The following is a 13,955-nucleotide window of genomic DNA, read 5'->3' as shown; positions in this document are numbered from 1 at the left end:
ATTCAGTTATGAAATATCACTTTTTGGAAAGTATTCTGGGGGAGATAGAAAAGAAGTAGGAGTCATGGGATCTATCCTTAGTGAGCTTATGCTATTGTAGAAACAAAATCTTCAAACTGTTAAAAATATAATTCTTATATGCATGATGAGTACATGTCACATTTTTATTGTAACAAGGCAATAACCAGCAGAATAGCAGATGGTTGTTGCTGAAATAAGATTTTTTAATTAGATATAAGGCTAGATTATGTTATGTAGTATGATAAGTCCCTGTCTTTGGAGGATTATCTCTACTGGATGTCAAGAACTGTGAAGTGTCTGATACATACCCCACATCCATGTTAACTCATTAGCTTGCCATAATTTCATGGATGTTGGCAAAAGATATAAGACTCCTGAGTCAGAGGGAAAAAAGTTTATTACTATCACACAATGGATAGTGTGTGATGAGCATATTTTTATCATTTCTCTGTGCCCCCAGGTTTCAGAGGATCAACACACATGGACCCAGAGTGGGTTATGTTATAGGTGAAAGACTCAAAATTCAGGAAAACCACATATTTTATAATGAACAGTAAGAAAATCTGTCATTTTACCTGAGAGGGGAAAATTCTCTTTATTTTGCTAGAGAATAAGTATGCCTACTCTTTGCTCCAGAAAGAAGCACCTATCTTCCAAGGCTGTAAGCAAGCCTGTTTCTTTGCTATGTAGGGTGGCACTATCTTCCAAGGCTGTTCATGTTACAAACATCCTTTAAAATATCAACCAGGAAAATGGAAAAGCAGTACATCACTAGCAAGCTATGTAGAAATGTGAGAGACAAATAGGGAATTGTTTCCCAAAAATATACCCTTCTTTTCTACTCTATGTTGGCTTCTGGGAAATTCTCTGAGTATGCCACTTTATTGTTGACCATGATTAGTCTGACAAAATTTGGGACCAAATCTGTTAATTAGTCTCCTAAAGCATTTAATTAATGCTACTACCAAATGACTCCAAGCAGAAAATTTTGACTTTCTTTGTTGAGCTCAACCATGCCTCCCAAGGTCCCAGATCCAACCAGTAAACCAGAACAATTCATAAATCATTAGAGTTTACCTTGGGAAGTCACTTATCTTTCTCATTCAGTTTCATAATGACCTCTTTTGTTGGCCTGAGGCATTAATCCAGGTAGAGAAGGGTACATAAACAATTGCATAAGATCCTGCTTTAGTCTGCATCTGTTGATCCAGGACAAACTTGGCCAATAAATTGAGCTGATCTGATGACTTCCAGGACCAAGTTGTGTCATTGACCACCTCAGCTAAAGTCAGGAACAAATTTCATATCACTTTCTCTAATTAGGTGACCAAATATAGAGACAACTGTCCATACAGTTTGCATAAATAGGAAGTCTGTTATCCCTCCACATTGCCTGGTGATTAACCAATTGTAGCTCATTTATGAGAGGTTCCCACACATCTGAGGGCTATCCAGTCTAACGTGGCATTTTCTTAAACACTTGGATGTTTGTCATGGCCTCTCCTAGGGTGCAATTCACAGTGTTTTTGAAAGGAAGTTAATGAATGGCTTCCATACAAGAAATGAAGTCCCAAGGGTGGACATGGTGTCCCTAGAAAGAAAGATTTGTTTAAAATTGTTGGGGACCCCAAAATGGAAACTATATCAGTAAGAGAATTCGACAGTGTTTCCAATGTGGCCTCCTGAACTTAAGATTCCTAATTCAGCTTGAATAATTGACTCTACTTCTGGTGTTTGGATATTCTGAAAGCAAGTGGTCTAAACTATTTATTCATGCAACTATAGGGGTGGCAGTTAGTCTAACCTATTCTATTTATTTAAGCCACTACATGGGTGACATTTACCCTACCCACAGAGGATGAGCAAGGACTATTCAAATTGAGATATGGAAAACATCTAGACATGTTGGTGAATTCTGAGTGATAAAAACTCTTCATTTGTGAACAATATTGTAACTCTAAGGAAAAAAATCAAAGATAAAATACTGTATAACAGTTATATCAGTTCTTGTTTTGAACATTAAGTACAAAAATTTTATTAACAGAAATTTATTTTTCCCCCTCCTACCTAATAAATGAAAATTAAATGTTTAAATAGTTGATTGGACCAACTGATTAGAACATGCAGGGCAATTAGAAGTCTCTGTCCAGCAAAGAAAACTTAAAATAATCTGTAAAATGCTTGTTGTCTGCTTTAGCTGTTGTCTTGAAATGACTGTGCCTAGCTCTTGTTTTATTCTGAGTCCTGTGTTGGTGTGCTGATTTCAACACATGTAGTGATAGAAGTGTTTTATCATACTCCTTTTAGCACTAAGATTCTTTTCTGATTGAGCAGAAATGTAGACACCAAAACATTTCCTATGTAACATGAAATAATTTTTTGCTGTCCCTAACAGTAGATCAAAGGTATGATTATTAAAATGCTTCTTGCCGTGTACCACCAGAAGTCTCTATACATTGTAAATTGAGAGGAGCTTTTTTTTTTTTTTAAGGATTTTATTTATTTGAGAGAGAAGCAAAGAGCATGAGAAAGAGCACAAGGCAAAGCAGCCTGGGTGGCTCAGTGGTTTAGTGCCACCTTCAGCCCAGGGAGTGATCCTGGGGACCCAGGATCGAGTTCCTGCATCGGGCTCCCTGCAAGGAGCCTGCTTCTCTCTCTGCCTGTGTCTGCCTCTCTCTGTGTGTGTCTCATGAATAAATAAATAAAATCTTTTTTTAAAAAAGAGCACAAGGCAGAGGGAGAGGAAGAAGCAGAGAAGCAGGCTCTCTACTTCCCCTCTGCCTTCTGCCACAGCAGAACGCCCTACATGGGGCTCTGGGACTCTGAGATCATGACCTGAGCCAAAGACAAATGCTTACCATAATGACTGAGCCACCCAGGCATCCTGAAGGATGTTTTCATATTACTAAATTAGCTTTACCAATGTGGAAAACAAAACATGCTACATAACCTATTATATCTTAAGGAACTAAAGTTCAAAGTTAAGATAATTGGTAAATTCTCCAATATAAAAACTGCTTTGTATAGCTCTTGAATGGTGAAAAGCTCTTTATTGCATCAATGGATAAACAACTTTAAACATGGTAGCTGATATAAATGATATACTTGCTTTAATTATATATGAAATTATATGTGAATTATGGGCTACATCCCTTCTTTCTCAGACTTACAAACTTGGTTTGCATAACATTACATAGTTTAGTGAGAGCTACTCAAAATATAGTTACAGTGACTTTAAGTATTACAAAAATTTTCGGTATTTTTCATATAATATTAGACTTATTTAATGATAACTAATATCATATTTGGACTGTTAAATATTGCCAAATTTGAGAAATACTGTGGATCATTGAAATAGAAGCAAACTACCTACATGCTTGATGCCATTTGTACACCACACCCAGTATAACAAGAATCCTGTTTGTTGTGCTTTTCTAATTTCTCATTCTTTCTTTCATCACTGAAATTTCTAATTCTTTCTTTGCTATTAAATTTATTAAAATTATCTTTAATAATTTAAAATTGTACATTATATATATAAATCTGAAGAATGATAGCACTAGTGTGTTTTACTTTGCTTATGATGCATTTTCAACAAGGAGACTCTTCTCCAGGTATCCTTATTTAAATACTATCAAAACATGAATTTTCATATGATAATAAACAAAATTGCTGAAGATATATACTCCCTGGGATAAAGAGTCATTAGAATTGTGTCTGCAGGCAGCTACCTACCAACCATTTTCCCTATGTGATTCTGTGTAGAACAGATAAAAAATTAGGTTCAACAAGTGTATATCAAAGAGCAAGATTGATGTTAGAAGAAAATTATTTCTCAGAAGCAGCTGTGTTGAGGCAAGAACGGTCTAGGAAGTTTAGGAGAGGAGCAGAAATTCTTATTGAAAGAGAAAGAATTCATATTACATCAGACAGCATTTTTTTTTTCCTCTGATGAAGTTCTATATTAAGGTGTACTACATACCTTCTCTCATTCAATCCCTACTTCAATCCTGCATGATAGTAGAAGAGAACTATCATATGGAAAGTAAAACTCAGTAAGACCATTTAAGTTACCTCAGATTATATAGCCAGTAATGGCATTGAAATCTTGGTTTCTGTCTTCTTTTGATCACTGTGTTATCTTAACATCTCTGGGGGCCAGAAAATCCCATTAACAATCCCCTTTGACTATAAAATCTGATTGTGGCATTTTCAGTAAAGTTAGTTTAGCCAATTTAACAGCTAGTTAAGTTAAAAACTGGTCATTAACATGACCCATGGTAAACACTAGTGACCTCCAAGTACAAGTAAGGCCTCTTGTAATCACTCCGTTGGGAAATTTTTGGATTATATTGCATTTACCTCAGAGTTGGCTGTTGCAAAATTAAAATATAATAAATCTGGAAGGCATAGTTGGAAAGGGCCAGGTTTGACTCCCATGACTTCATAGTTTATACTTACTGAACATGTTAACCTCTTTCTTGCCACAGGGCCTTTGCATATACTTTTCCACTTTCCTGTAACAATCTTTTTCCATAATTTGAGTGGTTAATGATTTGTCATCCTTCTGGTCTCAATGATATATCATATCTTTAAAGAGATTTTCCTGAAGTTACTTGCTATCATATATTGTTTGTTTTCTGTGTAGCATTTATTGCAGTTGAGAGCAATTATATTTATTTGTCTACTTATTATCTGAATCTTCCACTAGAAGATCATTCCAATTGGAGAATAAATCAGACCTATCTTGCTCAGTACTCTATCCTCAAAGCCCATGACAGTACCATGTTTTCAAAAAATATTTTTTTAAATAAATATACAAGAAAAAACTCTCTTAATATCTTCTTTAATGATTTGGGATGATGACTTCTCCTGTTTGGAATGATGTTATTGCCTACATTTCTTACAATCTGGCTATGAATATAATAAGATACATTGGACATAAGAGACTGTTACAAACTCCAAAGTATTACACAAATGCTGAATAAAACAGTGATATGTATATTAGATATGGTTCCGTTGCCTATTTAGGAAAATTCTCCAATTTTGGTGTCTTCTCCTCTCAACACCATATATCTAAGCACTCTCCTTTACTTCCTTGTCTTCTCAGATTGCAAACCACTGGCCATATTTTGACCTGACTCTTTCCTGAAAAACTTGTCTTCCCAGTTCATTTTCTCATTCTGACAAAGTATTATAAGATGATCTATTAATTGATTCGATACCTTTTATGAAAATATATTGGTATTAAATTCATGGCTTACTATTTTCAGCATTGTGTCATTTTAACTCAAGCCTGTAGTAAGTTACTTCTGTGAACATTGCAAGCCCTATCCACTTAAACTCATAATATAATTGTGGCTAGTCTATAATTGTAGATAAGTGTGGCAAAGGTGAATGAAGAAGTACTTGTAAGAATGGTTAAACCTATGTCTATGTAAATTGTTGTATTTTACCTACTGTTTCCGAATGGAAAATTAGCTTGAATATAGCTTTTTTGTGATAAATAGGTGCCTTTTAAGATTTAGCGAATCAAACTGTGGCTTGTAGTTTTCTTGTGTTAGCAATAAAACTGTCATATCATATAAGGGGCTATTTAGGATGAAGTCTGTATTTGAGGTGGGTGTGCACATTACATGGAAATAAGAGGTTTAATGCAGTAAAAATGCTGAGACCTATGTGGGATACCCTTTGCTTCTCTGAATTAAAACAGCAATGTCATTTCCATTCCCTCACCACCACCCCATCAAACAGATGAATATCTCTCCAGATAAATATCCCTTCCAGTATATAGCTGTTTGACCTTACATTACTTTAAGACCTAAATAATGACCTGGGAGAAAGAAGGGGTAGGTGTTGCCATTCTTTAATGCTATGGAGCATTTTAGAATCATATAGCAAGCTTACCCTGAAGTTTTTTGTGGTCCTCTTTTCTGTACTTGGCTGTGTAAGGGTTGTTCTCTGCTGGAACAAGAGAGAAGACAGATTCAATCTGAGCAGAGTACAGAAGGAGACAGCTCCCTGTTTGAAAGGAGACAGTAAATGGCTCATTAATACTACTCCAAAGTGGAAGAAGAGAACATTCTATTATCATTTCTATCACACAAGTTCAATAATTCAAGATGAATAAATCCAATAAAATTTCCTTCTGAAATGCCACCCTTTTCTTGGTGATACTTAAACATTAATTTACAAAGCACATAATAGAAAATAATTATAGCATCTTCAAGAATAATTTGATGAAAACTTACAGATAATGAGACAGATCGTTTTTCACCCTTAAATTATTACTTCAAATTAGATCAGCAGTAACCTGCAGGCAATTCAGGTCCTTGTAAAATGAGTCCTCTATGCAATATCTCTTCAAGGCTTCAGTTTTCTCTCAAAGCTAATGTTTTTTTTCCTTAGTTCCTTCAGAAAGAAAAAAAAGCGAGAATGAATGATGTTAGTTAAATTTTAAAACCTACCATTTTTTCCTTCATGAGTTTGAGCTTTATTGGCCAGCATTCTTGGAGATTTAAATTTAATACAAAACACTTTAGAAGTATATCCTCAAGAGTTCTACCATTTGACATTCAAATTTTCAAGGAACTTCTTAACCTTAGCATAGCTAAGTTCTGCTGTTTCTCCTGTTTTTGCCCAATTTCTGTGTTTTGTGAAACCGGAGGTCTTTTTGATGGACTTTATTTTCTTTGGCCTGTATATATGTAGTCCTTCTAGACCTAACCAAGGCTATCCCTCTAAATTGAGGTCTTTGGAAATGCTTTTTACTCTTGGGCTGTTTTGTAACTCTGGTAATAGAGATGTAGAACAATGTTATCTACTTCTTTCTAGGGGAACTGGAATATTTTCTAACTCCAGCAGTGACATAATTTTTTTTCAGGGTGGACATATAGCCTGGCTGCTTTTATGATCCTTTGGGGCATAATATAACATGCCATAGAAAAAGAATGCTTGATGAGAGGGTTTAGAATCAAGAATCAATTATAACTAAAACAGATGTAGACCTTTTCCTTGTTGTTTTTGGGTAATTTATAAAGGATCTGCCATTGCTCTATTTTGCTTCATTCATGCAAGTGTTTACTATTTGAGTGTCTGTTATACGCTAAGTAGTATACTTAGGGCATAATGGTGAACAAGATAGGCAATAATACTTGCTTTATTGAGTCTTCAGTTTAGATGAAAATTAAATGGTAAGTTGTACAACCGAATCTAAATAATTTATGTACATATGTAAAATTTTAACTCAATAGTTCAGCAAATATTTGTTAAGCACCTGCTCTGAGTCCAGCTTTATTCTATGTGCTTGGACTATATCACCTAAAAAAATGACAAAGACCTTTACCTTCACGGAGCTTCTACTCTATTATGGGAATGGGGTAGAAAATGAAAACTGTACTGTATTCTAGAAATGAGTATATGCTATGGGGGAAGAAAAACTAAAGCAGGATGAGAGGGATTGGGAATGAGTGGGAGCAGTGGGCTAGTGAGGACTGAGCTACTCTTCAGTTGCTCATAGTGTAGTTTATTGGGAAAATGACATTTGAGAAAGATGTAAGTAATTATATGGATATCTTGGGGAAGAACATTCCAGGCAGAGAAAACAGAGAAAAAGCTGTTTGGTGCGTATTTGCTTGAATATTTGAGAAACAGCAAAATGGTCACTGTGGCTGGAGTAGGATAAACGAGAGGAAATTGGTTATCTAAGGTGAAATGAGGATCAGATTTTGTCAGAGAGATATAGTGGGGACAGATGATATAAACCTTAGTAAGCCATATATGGGGAGCCACTGGAGAGTTTTGAATGAAATAGAAACACGATATGAGTGCTGTAATCCGACCTGCAAAGTAAAAAGACCCTCTGTCTGCTATGCTCTGACTTGACTTAATAGGGTTAAGCATATGAACAAGAAATTCTGTTAGGAAACCTATGGTAATTGTTCATTGGATTGTAGCAGGGTAGTAATAATAGAAATTATGGAAAATAAACCAATTCTGAATATATTTTAAAGAGAAAAAAACCCTAGGATTTTCCAACAGACTGGATGTAGGCCATAAGAAAAAGAGAACTCAACATTTTTGTTCTGAATGAATGGAAGAATGGAGTGGGCATCAATAGAGATCAAGGATGCTGTGAGAGGCCAGAGTGGGACAGGGGAGCAGGGGGTGGGGGAAGCATCAGAAGTTCAATTTTGGTTTTGCTGAGTTTGAGATATATTTAGACATCCAAGTAGAGATTCCAGTGGGCAGTTTAGTAAATGAATCTGAAGTCTTGGGGAGAGGTCTGGACAGGAGATTCAAATAGATGGCACTTAAACCCATAAGACTGAATGAAGTACCCCAGAGAGTGACCACAAAGAAGAGAAAAAAAAATCAGGGGCACTTGAATAATGCAGTTGGTTAAGTGTCCAACTCTTGGTTTGGGCTCAGGTCATGATCTCAAGGTCATTAGATTGAACCCCACATCAGGCTCTGTGCTCAGCACCGAGTGTGCTTAAGACTCTCTCTCCCTTTCCCCTTCACCCCCACCACACATCTCAAATAAAAAATAAGTCTTAAAAAAAAAAAATCAAAGACAGAGCTCTGGCCTACTCCAGCATTACAAAGTCAGAGAGAAAAGGATGAACCAGGAAAGGAAATGGGCAAGGAACAATGTGTGAAGTAGGAGGAAACCAAGTGAGTGATAATACTGATTAAATGGTATAATGATTCATTAGGGTAAAATGAGCATTCAGATAAGGAAGATTTTTTTAATGGATCCCATTTGGAACTGTGGAGATTTTTATAGTTCCTGTTTTTCATGTGTCAGCTTATATGAGCCACATTCATTTTTGCCATCACTAATGGGCCCTCCCTACAAAGAATCCACACAAAGATCATTGCTCCCTCTCTGCCAAAGAATGTCAGGAAGCAGACCTGGTTATATTGGGCTCTACTGCTTCCTGTTACACTCCTAGAAGCCTGTGGATTAACATTGGAAACTGCTTCTCCTTGTGTCCATAGAATACTAAGCTTTGTAAAGGCTTTGATTAATTTTAATCTGATGGCCTTAGGGTGCTTTTATACTGAAGTCTTGCAAATGTTCAGAAAATTTGAAGCAACCATGATCACATTTATAATTTATTTTTGATACTTTTGAGGTTTTTCAATTCAATATTTTTTTCCACAAGGCAGGGCAAACTTTGTAATGATGATTAACAAGAACTCCATGGCACTTACATGGACCTGGCAAAGGGCAGAACATGCCTCTTTTCTCAAAGCACAATAAGCTAAACAGATGAAAGTTCAAGAGCTCACAAAGTTGTAACCAAGCGGACTTATTCCTCTTGATTTACTGAAAAGGGCAGGAAATATACCTAGACATGTACATAAGCCTTCCCTTTTTCACTTTGTAATAAAGAATGAAGTGGCATGTGGCCAAGAGACCCAGGTGTCTCTGAAATGCAGTCTTTTTCTACTTCTCATTTCCTTGTTCTCTTTGAGGGATTTGATCAAGTACAATGATCTCATTCTTACAAGGTGTGTGTAGGCAGGTGTATTTCCTACCCTCTTTCTCCTAAGCTGAATCCAAGTTGTAAACTAAAAACAAATATGTAATTCATCTACCTTAAACATTCATCTTGAGTAAGTGACTGTTTTTAGTAATCTAATGTTTTATTATCCAGAGAAATTGAGAGTAATTGTGCTACATATTAAACTACCTGAGGAGTATATGCAAATATAACTCCTGATTATAATTAACCTTTATCTAATATTTATATGGAACTCTTATAAGCTATAAACTTACAAGATATTATTCAGTGAATCTGACAAATAGCAAGTCTTATGTATAATATATACAACTGACAAATGAGTAGTATCAAAATATATTTAAAAATATGTACAATCAATAAGAACTATGACTAAGGGAGGCCTGGGTGGCTCAGCAGTATAATAAATGATACAAAATAAATACTAAATAAATAAAATCTTTTTTTTAAAAAAGGAACTACAACTGAAACATAAATACTTACTGACCTTCCTTACACAGCCAAGTCAATGATAATGGCCAGCCAGTGTTTGTGCACCCAAAAGTAATTGTGTCAACAATTTCTATCCCATTCTCTGACTTCTGTTATTAGCTATTATTTCAGTCAAGGAAGAACTAAAGTTATTTACAGTTATTTCCATAGCATAGCTACCATGTTTTTAGCTTGTACAATGAGAAATTCTGGAGAAATAATAGGTTTACAGTGGAAAATTCATGAGATCAGTCTTAGACGTGTTAAGTTTGATCTATCATTATGATTTTTAGTCTGGAAGGTGAAATCTGTTGTTGAGTAAACAGATTTATGGCTTACAGAAGAAGACAGATATATTTGAACATGCCATTTGTATAGGTGATAATTGAATCCATTAAACTGAAATTTTCTTTTTAAGACTTTATTTATTTATTCATGAGAGACAGAGAGAGAAGCAGAGACACAGGCAGAGAGAGAAGCAGGCTCCATGCAGGGAGCCCGATGTAGGACTCGATCCCAGGACCCCAGGATCACGCCCTGGGCAGAAGGCAGATGCTCAACCGCTGAGCCATCCAGACATCCCTGAATGAAATCTTTTTACAAAGAGTAAGGAATGAGGAGAAAAAAAAAACAAATTGAATCAAACCTTGAGGAACTAAAGCATTTAATGATCAGGGAGAGGAAAATGAACCTGTTGATGAGACAAAGAATGAGAGGTCAGGAATGTAGGAGAAGAATTAGGCATTTTATGTTATTGGGCACCTCCTCTGTGACAGTCACTTAATGAGGTGAATGGATTAAATGAGGATTCCAAACTGACAAAGCCTCTCTCAGGAAGTTTACAACCTAGTAGGGTAGGCAGATACAAGTTAATTTCATACTAATAAATATGCAGTTTTCAACTGAGGCACGTGCTCTGAAGAGATAAACATAGTCTTATATCAAGGAAATTGCTCTAGACTGTGGGGTTAGGGAAAGCTTTCATGCTGAAACATTCTTGAGCTGAGATTAAAGATGAATAGAGGACAAATAGGTAGAGGTAAAGGGTGGGTGAAAGAGCATTCCAGGAAGAAGAAATTGTGTAGGTAGGGACTCTTGTGACAAGAAGTAACATGGGGACATTTGAAAGATTTGAAAGCCAGTATGGCAGGAGGCAGAAGGCAAGTGGCAAGTAGGGGAAGATCAGCCTTCAGAGATAGTCATGGGTCAGATTAACAAGGGCTTAATAAGTTATTTTTTTTTTAAGGTTTTATTTATTTATTCATGAGAGACACACACACACAGAGGCAGAGACACAGGCAGAAGGAGAAGCAGCCTCCATGCAGGGAACCCGACGTGGGACTCGATCCCAGGACTCCGGATCATGCCCTGGGCTAAAGGGAGGCGCTAAACCGCTGAGCCATCCATGCATCCTACTAAGTAAATAGTTTATTTCCTAGGGTCCCAAAGGCCAGATATATAAATGAATCACTTAGAGTAAACACTAAACTAAATTGTTAAAATAAATACCCCTCCAAAATATAGTAGCTTAAAAATGATAGAAATTCTTTTTCTCTCCTATAATAATCATAAGCTGAAAATTTCAAGACTTTTAGGGTTAGGAGATTGCTTCAAATGGTCATGCACAGATTCAAACACCTTTCTCCTTAATGTGTATCCTCCTTTGTATTCCCTTGCCTTCCTAATTAAAGCTGAGTTGTGGGCTCATCATATGCAAGTTCTGGGGAAAGGGATATAGAAAGGAATTACAGGCAACAATTTCCTAAATAGCTAGTGAAGAAGTCTTACATGTGCCATCCAATTCATACTTAGTTATGTGACTAGAAAGAGCAAAGAGAAGCTGGGAATGTAACCTGGCCAGCTAAATAAATATCCATGAAGGAGGAGGAAAAGAATTTGGTGTCCAACTTGTAATTTGACAAGTAGATGTGGATAATAGCTTAAGTTTCCATTTCCCACAGAAAGGCTTCCCCATTCATTCTTTCTTCCTATCTCTTTCCCTGGATCACAGAACTGAGATGAACTTCTGGTAGACCCTGAATAAAAATAGAGTAGCATGTGTGTTTGAATGAGTGTCTTTGTTTAAAGGCAGCAAATGATGTTGGCACATTCCCTTCATAAACTCTTGCCATAACTTCTTTCTACATATAATTACTAGTTAGCCTTTGTAACTATTAGCAAAGAGGAAAATGGATGTGAATAGGATCTTTACTTTTATGGTATTATAACAATCACCGTTTTACTTTTGGGCCCCTTTCTGGTTGCCAAAAACACACCAAACCTCTCTTAATTTCTACACGACTGGTTGTAAGTTCTCTTTGCCGATATACTCTAATATATTATCTTCAACTTCTTCATTGCATGATAAGCAAAGCCAACCTAAGACCATTTTGCATCTTTAAACTCTGTCAGGCTAAATTAGAACATTACTCTGCTAGGGTTGGCAGGGCTTTTTCCTGACTCTAGACTCTACTTCCAAGCTCAAAAGTGCTCAGACCACCACATTTTTCACAGTCAAGAGTTCGGCCCATTTGATGATTGTCTAGGATTTTCTCTTCCTTGGAGACTAGAGTTAATGCAAGAACTACTATCATTACTTCTTTTTAAGTATAAGGCCTTTTTTTTTTCTCCAGAAATTTAAAATCCAAGACAGAGACCTTAAAATCACCTTCTGTGTTGTTCCTATTTTAGCTATTCTCCTGGAAATTAGAATTTAAATCTAGCTCTCAAGATCTAATAAGGCCATTTGCCTGAGGGAATGAGTAGTATTCTATATTACCCTTTTAAAGTCAGTCTCATCTGTCTACTGATATCTCCAAAATCATCAGTAACTGTTAAAGCTCCTTATTATCTCTGTACTTTTTATCATTTCTTCTATGGATTTTAGCTGGTTCCTAAAGATCACTTGGTTTGAGTCTAAGTTTTAAACAATTCATGTTGCAGACATAGCAAAAGAGTTTCTTGCAATCTCAAATTCATATCTACTTTGCAGAAGACAAAAAAGCTAGGCCAGTAACACAGATATGCAAGACATATGGCTCACCCTTTATATAAACCTTCCTTTCTATTGTGAGCTTCATTCTTCTCACTATTGTAGCCTCAGAATGTAGTCTAATGTCAGATGCAGAATAAGTGTTCTATAAATATAATAAACTAATGAATAATAAGAATGGCCATACCTGAAATACTGGTCATCAAAACTGATCTAAATAAATTAGCCACAACTTTCCCTATAATTTTAATAGGGCAAAAGGTAATGGTAGTTGGGGAAAATTTAGAACAGTAGTGTCCTTCTCTAAAATGTCACCAGAGGAATAAATGACCCCAATGAATCTTACCTGTATCTAATAGATCCGTATCTGGAAGGAATTCTGAATTTGTTTGTATGTGTTTTCCTTGGCTTGGAAGTGCAAAAACCACCGTGAATTTGATATTTTAAAAGATTCCCTTCCTCCCTCCTTTAATTTTGTTTTACATAAATAACAGAAACACACCAACAAGGAACAAACTGCAATACCCTGAGGACATTTGTTGGGATAAAGATATTGTGTTTGCATTTATGAAAACACAGCCACAGTCTTCAACAGACTTTGCAATAACAGTATTTACATAACTAAATACAGCGGGGAGCTCATTAAATGGCATAAGAGGGAATCAGAGCTGAATGTCTGTGTTTGCCATTTCCCTAACCAGGAATTAGTGAAACCCCAGTTACAAGATGATAAAGTATTATTTGCCAACTCTAGTAAGTTTTCATGACTAAAGAGACCACCATTCTCTCCCTTCCCCACCAGGGATTTAAAAAGGAAGGACTAAAAAGGGGGTAGAAGAAGAAATGTAAGACTTGGTACATTATTTTATATTTTCTTTGTATCTTGAATGATTGAAAATTTCATTGTTGTTTCTGTTTTTATTACTGTTTATAATGAAGGA

Source organism: Canis lupus, chromosome 27, assembly GCF_003254725.2.
Source record: "Canis lupus dingo isolate Sandy chromosome 27, ASM325472v2, whole genome shotgun sequence".
Lineage (NCBI taxonomy): Eukaryota > Metazoa > Chordata > Mammalia > Carnivora > Canidae > Canis > Canis lupus.
Note: the sequence above shows the minus strand (reverse complement) of the source record.